At 40.2% G+C, this 8829-nt stretch overlaps 1 long non-coding RNA gene across 2 annotated transcripts in view; it reads right to left on the reverse strand.

Moving 5' to 3' along the window:
• Window positions 1-222: 222 nt before the first annotated feature.
• Window positions 223-8829, reverse strand: part of LOC118164011 — a 51548-nt gene continuing 42941 nt past the window's right edge. For both annotated transcript variants that reach the window (XR_004749295.1, XR_004749294.1), the window contains one exon: window positions 223-342. This is a non-coding gene — a long non-coding RNA (uncharacterized LOC118164011). The remainder of the gene's footprint in view (window positions 343-8829) is intronic.

Below are 8829 nucleotides of genomic sequence, written 5' to 3' on the forward strand. Positions count from 1 at the left end.
GAGCTGCCCAAGTATGGCCCGACAGACACATGCAGTGTGTGTTCAAGCTAAATGGCAACAAGCTGACAGTATTTCATAACAGTCCTGTTATGTCTAGATAGGCAAATGTTTGTGTAATTTAGCTGTGACTTTGAAATAGCTTAAGAAATTGAGACACAAATGGAGCTTTTGATTAGTTGTCAATGATGCCATACCTGCTGGGTGATGATACTGCCGAAAAATACCTGGGTTGAAGGGGCGTCCCTGGGTTCCTGAAGCTGTGCTGCGAGAGGCATCACCCCGAAGCCTCCATCCATCCCTTCGTTTGTGCATATGAGGAGTGGGACTGCTATAGGGCTGCTCCTATAAAAATACATGGCCATTTGGTTAGTCGTATGCCCTGGGTCTAGCTAAAGCACGGCATGCAAAGGGTTGTTTTTGTCTGCTTTTAGACAAGCTACTGCTAAAAAAGCAAAGTATATTTAACCCAACAGAATTAGCGCTCACTGGTTCTGTGGTAGGCCTATTAAGACCTATGAAGTACCTCAGCAAGAGAAAATTTAACTTACGTACAACATATGATATTAGGTAAAGAAATATTGATGGGGCGGGGGGAATAAGTATTTTTTTAGCTCTAATTTATGGCTGAGCAGCTTCATTTCAGTTACTTCATGAGAATATTTTAAACCAAGCCTGCATAATATTAAAATAAGTTTAAATGTATGTAAAATTTATGAGAGCATGTCAGGTGCAATGCTTGATAAAGTAAGTTTAATGCTTCAGAATTTTTTTCTTCAGGCAGAGAAAGCTGAATCCTGCAATTCTAGGTTACAGTATAATTTTAGAAACTCTTTTCCATTATACCATTCTTTTATTAATGAGATCCAACCCAATTTAACGAAAAGAGGTAAATTCCTAGAGTTTGTGGAAAGTACTCAGCAGGTTGGAAGCCAGGAGCGTGTGATAAAAGAGGATATTTTCCTACTGTTCATGTGAAATATCCAATTTTATAAAAACACAGAGGAAATCAATTTACAACAAACTTCACGCATGCCTCTTCAGCGTGGTTTTTCTGCTGGAAATGCTGCCTCACGCCATGAACAAATAAAAGCTTTGGCAGTTGACAGGGACTGTACATCACTTTGAAAACTCTTCATTTACCAGGGGTGTGTCATGTTGTTTCATTGTGTGACACTCCCAATTATCGTGACAGAGCTAAATGACAAAGTACTGTCACCCCACTGAAAATTCAGAGCAGCTTCTTTCCATTTTTCTGCCTGGTCACAGGAACATTGCTGAACTGGTACAACAGAGCGGCAGGAGCAGCAAACGGGGAATATCTGCATACTGCTCTGCTGTATTAAAAATTCAGCTCCTCGGCAATATTAAATCTGAATTTGCTTCCATCAAACAGAAACTTAGCATATCTCATTCTTCCATTATAAAATATTGACATCAGAAATAGTGAATCCTGAAATGAAGATTACAGATGAAAACTATATGCTTGGTAATTATCATTTTTTTCTTTGTTATTATTCCTTTCCTCTGAGGATTGCACAGGCTGTTGCAAACAGTAATGAAGTTAGCATGCGATGTCCATGTAAAGTACACTGCAAAGTTATTCTTTCCCTCATTACAGATGAGGGAAGTGAAACAGCGGAAGGAGGGTGATTTCCCCAGCCCAACTCATACACAAATGGGACAGCCCTCTGTGCCTCACGTCTTAATCACCATCCCCAGTGGTGAGACCAGGGCCATCCCTCAGTGCCATCTTGTTTCCATCATCTTTTGTTCTACGCTTTCCCTAGGGCTTGTTTTAGGTCTTTACTAGGGCTCAGAGCTATTAATACCAACAATTTTTGTCACTAACTGAGCAGCCAGTTCACAAATGCTTTCATTCCTGACAAACCCGCTGCCCAGCCTTGCAATGGTCTTGAATAACCACTGCATGCAAGAACACAGTTGCAAGCATGGAAACGCCCGTCCAGCCGTTCCTACAGCCCCTTCTTGGCTTGACACTGAACACAGGAAGAGATCAATGGGTCAGCCAGCCTGCACTAGGGTATCCCTTTGTGTTTCTGCATGTGGAGAGAGCTGTTATCACACAGCTTGGGATGGCTTTCCAACAGAAAAGCCTTGTCATCACAACCCCGAAGTTCCAACTGGGCCAATTAAGGTGGTGTCTCTCTCTCTCTTAGGTAATTAATTACTCAGAGTGGTGTTGCACAGCAGGACAGCTTCATTTGCAGGTGCTTGCTGAACATTACCTCCGCATACTCTTGAACCTTGCCTTGTTGCCTATGGATGCTTTCGAGGAGCGTAATATATACAGTGTGTGACACCTGACACCGTATCTGTCTCATATGCGTCTTACAAAAATCAATCTAAATCAATAAATTGTCCACCCTCCTCGTACAGTATTTGCACAGGTTCAAAGACAGGACCAATTACTCTTAAGGTTGAATTGTCAGGTGTCAGATGAGAATATAGAAGTCGAAGCATTATATTTAGGAACAGATATATTTAGAGGACCTGAGAATTTTCTTTGCTATCAACAGGTCTATGAATAGAGCTTTTATAAATACATTCTGGTTGAAACTGATACCTTACAAAATGACAGAGGTTTGGGTGTTTTGTTTCATTTTCTTTCCTCCCCCCCCCCTCTCCCCCCCCCAACTGAAATCATATACCTGCCTGATAAAGTACGTAAACTAACATCCAAGCTCGCTGAGGTAATAGCAGTAAAACTACTGACCTTAAAGGGCTTCTGGTGCTGACCATTCCTGCTGTGCACATGTTGCCTTGCTGTTACCTTATTTTCTGACTACAGATAAAAATTCCCCATGTTTTAGCTCTGTATGATATATACATATCTTTATCATGCATTCAGTCTCTTGGGTTCAGTTCCACCAATGAGGCCCCCCCCCCCCCCCCCAGCCAGTATCATGGGTCTAAAGATTACATGTGACCACCTTTGTCCCTGCCAAGACCACAGCACACAAATACCAAGGCTTATTATAATCACACACGATCGTCACAAGTTTAACAGTTCTCATCCCAGAATACCCAAACACCTCTCTTAGCACTCCCAGCAAATCAACGTGCATGATTATTACGTGCTCAGATAGATACTACCATGATAGATATCAGATTTCTGCTCATGCCAAAATTTCAGCTAGCTGTTCCCTTGAGTATTTACGCTTGTGTACTGTATTTAACAACAGCCCATTCAAAATGCTCACAGCTCCTAGGAATGAAATGCACATAATTTAGGAATAGCTGCCTGGCTATTCAGGCATCATGCTGTGTCAAGGGAAAATTAAATCTTTGACTTTCCTCTCCCTTTTTAAAAACAAACCTGTAGTTTGCATCATATTTTGGGGAACTGTATGAAAGTTTCATAAAGAGAAAGTAAGCATGGCATTTTTTCCCTGTTTAATGGTAGTGCCTACCCATCAATGTTCCACAATGATACAGTAGTTTAAAAAAAAGGTCTCAGCATGCATGCATTGTATCACATTAAGAAATCAGGATTTTCTAGGCACTGCACAGCATTAATTACACTGAGCATGCTGCAAATTTAAATTAAATGATATGCCATGTTCTGTTGTAAATACCGAAGTGGAATGTAAGATACAGCCCCATATTAGCTTCTGATTGGCATTTGTGCAATGAACAGGATCATAAAATCTATACAATATATAATTTTTTTTTTTTTTAATCAGGAGCACCTGATGTAAATGCACTTTTGTTTTCAGGCATATCTAACAGCACAGTTACAGGTCAGAACTTATCCATGCTAAAAAGAACACCTCTTCCTCAAAAAATAGTAATAATAAAAGAACAAAACAAAACAAAACAAAAGCCCTTTTTGCCTTCATTCCCATTCTTTAATTAAAAAAACAAACAAACAAACAAACAAAAAAACCCTACAAAAATAAAAAAATAAAATACAATAAATACAATCTAGATGGTTGAGGGGTGCCAAGAGGAAAATGGGGGCTATGTGGGACTGAACCAGGTCAGCATGAAGGAAACAGGCTTGATTTTGTCATGTGGCTCAAGTAACCAGGTAAGATCGTACATAAGCAAATGCTGTGTGGGCTTCAGATCAGGTCTATTAGAATTTATGTTCTTTTTCTTGGCATAGGTATTTTACAGTCTCTTGTGATTTTATAACAACAGATTGAATTGTCAGAATCTCAACAGCCTCTGCTTTTAAACTACTGGATGAGGTGTATTTCAGCCCATGTTTCTATGTGATTAAATACCTAACAAATATTTTAAATTTCTGTACTTCAGAGAAAGGATGGTACCTAACTGTATAGAGACGGCATGTTATAAAGTCTGTGCTTTCTGGGCTTATTTAAGGTCTTTCTGAAATGATTAGCACTGAGCTGAGAAGGACAAGTGATTGCCAGTGAATGGGTGTGAAGACATGAGGCATAAAGGAGGCACAGCGTAAAAGTGTGGGTAGGGCTTTGCAGAGACACCAGCATCGTCAAACCCAGTATCAGTGTATTCTTTCTAAATTATCTTACCTTTTTTGTCTTTTGCTTTTAGGAGTTAACTTGTGTTGTCCTGGCCCATTATGCAACACTGCTCTGTATATGAAAAATACAAATAGATTAAAAAAAAAAAAAAAAAAAAAAAAAACGCCACCTGATCTACCCCAGAACAACAGATGAACAATAAAACCAAGCTCAGGATGCCTCAAGCTTCTGAAACTTCTTTTGCTGAACTTTTGAAGAAGAAATTCCTCTACAGCCTTCCTCAGCCAGTCTGACATACCCTGTTCAAGTTGTGAATAATAATTTTAAGAAATCCTCTAGTAAAGAAAGGCTGTCCAGCTCAGCCTGCTAGAGATCAGTTAAAATAGTATTTGTCCCTTTTTCCATTTGACCTTTTTCCAAGCTTTTACTGGACCTGTTTGGTGTCTCATTCTGGTATGATGCTGTACGTTCCCGAAGTGGCTGATGACAATAAAATCTGATGTATAACAGTAAAATAGTCGTTCCTTCTTACATCTGGCAACAATGCCTCACTGCCACCAGGACTGTCTGCATATTTACTGTTTAAAGTCAGGCTTTTCCCCTGGAAGCTGGAAGGATACACTGAAGCGTGCCTTAACTTTCTCCTACCATCCAGAAGGAATTAGGTAGCGGTCAGCTATATGAGATGGATACCATGCAACAGCCACTTTCTGTAAGCAGCATGTGCCTGACAGAATTAGGTTCAGCAGTGGTACAGCAACTCTTCAGACCTCTCACCATCTTTCAGTGCTTCCTAACAACAACAAAAAATCCAATGATAGTTTATATGCAGCCCAGGAAGCTCTTGGAAATTAGTGTGTAGAGTTCTGAAGGCAGAGCAGTATGGGGCAATAACCAGCACCCAATGCACTGCTATTGCAACATCAAACAGCTAAACTACCATGTATTTATTTTTCAGTATGCACAATTGTTGGAGGAGAATGTAAAATATTCTTTGAAGGCCATGTTGGAAGTGTTGTGCTTCCCCTAGCTCCCATGGTCCTGACAAGAAACAACCCACAAATTCTAATAAATGGAAAATAGAAATAAACACTTTAACTATATGGCATAGGGTTTTGAATGGCTTTCTGAATCAGAAAGTGCTGCCTGTAAGTCTTCGTTATTTCTACACTCTGCAACGTTGGCTCTCCAAAAGTCAGAGACAAAGTGAGATAGATACTACAAGGATCACAGATACTACACTAGGAAACCAAATATCAGTGGTACATCCAGATTTATGGTAGAAGATGGCAGTAAAGTGAAAGCAAAACTGTTTGCACAGTACGTATTGTTGCCCATTACTGTGTGTTTGCCCTTTTTTCTTGCTTAGCTACAGCTGAAAGAATGGAAAATTGTACCTTATATACAGTATTAGGAGACACTTTTTGATCGTAAGGTCAATCAGACTAGTTTACCTGCTTGAGGTATTTATGGCACAATCACTCAGTGTCTTTAAGGAAAGGTTAGATACATTTATGGAAAGGTATTTTGCAGAAGCCTTCCTGTTTCATAGAGGTCTTGGACAAAATGACCCAGGAGGCCCCTTCCAAGTCTATCAAATGTGGTTTCCTGATTGATGCAGTTCCCACCCCTACCCCCCCCCCAAGCCTTTTCAAAACACAAAGCACTGTTATAAAATTTAATATGATACACTATATAACTTTTACACAATACCTTATAGGAAATGGTTAGCCGGTAGCACAGGAGCCTCACACAAAAGGAAGAAAAGAAGAAAAAAGAAATTGCAGTGCAGTTTCTCTGCCAAGCGTTATTGACTATAACATTTACACTGTTTCTTAGTATGGACCCTCATCTGTGCAGTGGGACACCGAGTCAGGGAGGCATAAAAGTAACGTACACGGTAGTATATATTTTTCCAGAAAACCTAATAAGGCCTGGGGTAATTTTCTATGCTACAATAACCATTCCCTCAATGCTGGAAAACAAATGGACATCCAAGTCTCCTTATAAATAACTGCCTGGCACTGTAATTGACTGGGCCCAACTTAGAGTTGCCTGAAGGCAATATTCAGGTGTTTCCAACCGCTCTTGGCATGCCCACAGGGCCACAATGCAGCCATGTCCTCCACCTATCTCAAGATCTTCTGTGCTTACAAATGGTAAGAATTCCAAATATTGTCTTCTCAGGGCCATCAAACGATTTAGCAAATTTAGCACTATTTCTCACTTTTTTTTTAATTATTTTTTTTTAGTTTGAGTAGAAATGATTTTGTTGAATGTTTCCTGAATGACCTATTTTTTTTTTCTTTCAAAATAATAACACGTTTAAAATTTAAGTCAACTTAATGCATTTTAAAAAAAAATCAACAAGTTTCTCTGAACCATTTGATTGAAATTCTGTGGTTGGCCTACATTGTTCAGTATTAAGCTTTAATTTTAGGTCCCCACAAGGAAAAAAAAAAGAACATAAGTGAGTTGGGGTCCACTCTCAAAAGCAATTTACATTAACCTTTTTAAGTTACTCTAATTGATGTAGTTGAAAATCAAACTCCTCCTCCAAGACCCATGTCTTCTCAACTTCTTGGACTGGCTCTGTCAGGAAATAACAGCATCCATCCACACACACTCCCAAGTCTTACAAATGTGAGCTATTCCCTTTCACAGGGCAGGCTGGGATTAACTGTTTTATTAACCTTCTAACCTCATCCATGAGAAAACGAAATAGCATGTTTTTTTTTGTTGTGTGCTTTTGTTTTGTTTTGTTTTGAGGCTTGCAGCCTTCATTACCTAAACATTTGTGAGCTCTAACTCCCTACAGAGAGGAGTGAAATGAGGACCATTAATGCTGCTGTCCACAAGGAGTTCCCTGTCACCCCGTTTGGACCCTCCCATTATGTTGTACTCAGTGTCAATGGCTATGCCTAAAGGCCTTTGATTTCACTCTAAAATATTTTCCCCACTATCATGAGTCTTGGGGCTCGCTATTTGAATCACTTCTGTGAGAGCACATAATAACTTTATGGTTCTTTTCAACATGTTATATTGGTGTATTTTCCTGATTTCTATGTCAAAAAAGTGATTGATTTCTATCAAAACCAAAAATTTGACCTGGCTTTAATCCTGAAGGTGGTACAGTTGCTCTTCCTTAGTTCTCACTTCATCTTGCATCACAGTCAGAATAGCTCTTCTCTCTGGAGTTAAAAATGGTAAAACTTAGCCCTAGTGAGCAACACAAGCAGAATTTTTCAAAGGCAAGAAAATTTATCTCCTGCTCTTTGTCTTACAATATGGTGCATTTTAGTGTTTGGAAGATTTAGTTTCCAAGCATCTCATATATATAAATCCTAGTTGAACAACAGCTCTCCAGCTTCTTTTTTAGGGCAGTTGAGCTCAGCAACTGCAATCTGCTAGGGAATAAGGGTCAAGATGGAGCAAGCCTTTCCTGTAGCCTTCTGGTGTTGGTCAGGGGTCAGGCTTAGGAAACAGCCAAAGCAAAACAAAGGTTTCTCAGCTCTATCTCCTCACTCTGTTACACGAGATCATGGCTTTTTCACATGAGGACCCAGATTTTGGGACAGCCTTGTGTTGCCTCTGCTGTTGCTTATACCAATAACTGTTTTGATAATACAGTTCCTCTTGAGGTTTCTCCTTTTGAAAGACTTATACTTGTTTTAGAAGTAATACAAACACTCCATTTTAGCTTTCAGGAGGCCAAGGCACCTAAAAATCTCAGATTATTCTCTTGCATAATCTTCACAGACGGAGGTGGGGAAGCAGTGAGGACACAGTTGGCATTTCCATGCTGTGTAGCTACCTGCAAATGCCAGCAAAGATGAGAGATGCTGGCTTGTGGGAACTCTTTGGACAATTAGTGGTGCTTTTCGGGGCCAGCCCCACTGGAAATGGCCATAATACAAAATCCATGTGGCCACCTTCCAATCCACCCATGGGTGGTGACAACGAGAGATCCTGGGGCCCAGTGGGCTTCAGAAGTGCCACCTCCACCAGGATGTTTCTGTAGCTGAGCTGCCTACTTCAGTCCTCTGCTCAGGTCCCTTGTCAAGGCATACAGATACTACTGTAATGAGAACCTCCCAGCTGCCTCACTGGATAAACAAACGTGTCAGAGCTCTAACATGCAGGAATACTCTTCACACAAACAGGCGGAGAAAAAAGGTGGTGGGAAGAGTAAAAGGCACCTAAAGAAATAATGCAAGCAATGATGGCTTCAACTGATTTCTTCTTTGTCTCCTTTGATCTTTGGAAACTGGACAACCCAGTCAGGATCACGGATTTCCAGACTGGGCTGTATGCATCTTTAGTAGTGCCACAAAACAGAGCTGGTTTGCTATTGTTG

Source organism: Oxyura jamaicensis, chromosome 3 (genome assembly GCF_011077185.1).
Source record: "Oxyura jamaicensis isolate SHBP4307 breed ruddy duck chromosome 3, BPBGC_Ojam_1.0, whole genome shotgun sequence".
NCBI lineage: Eukaryota > Metazoa > Chordata > Aves > Anseriformes > Anatidae > Oxyura > Oxyura jamaicensis.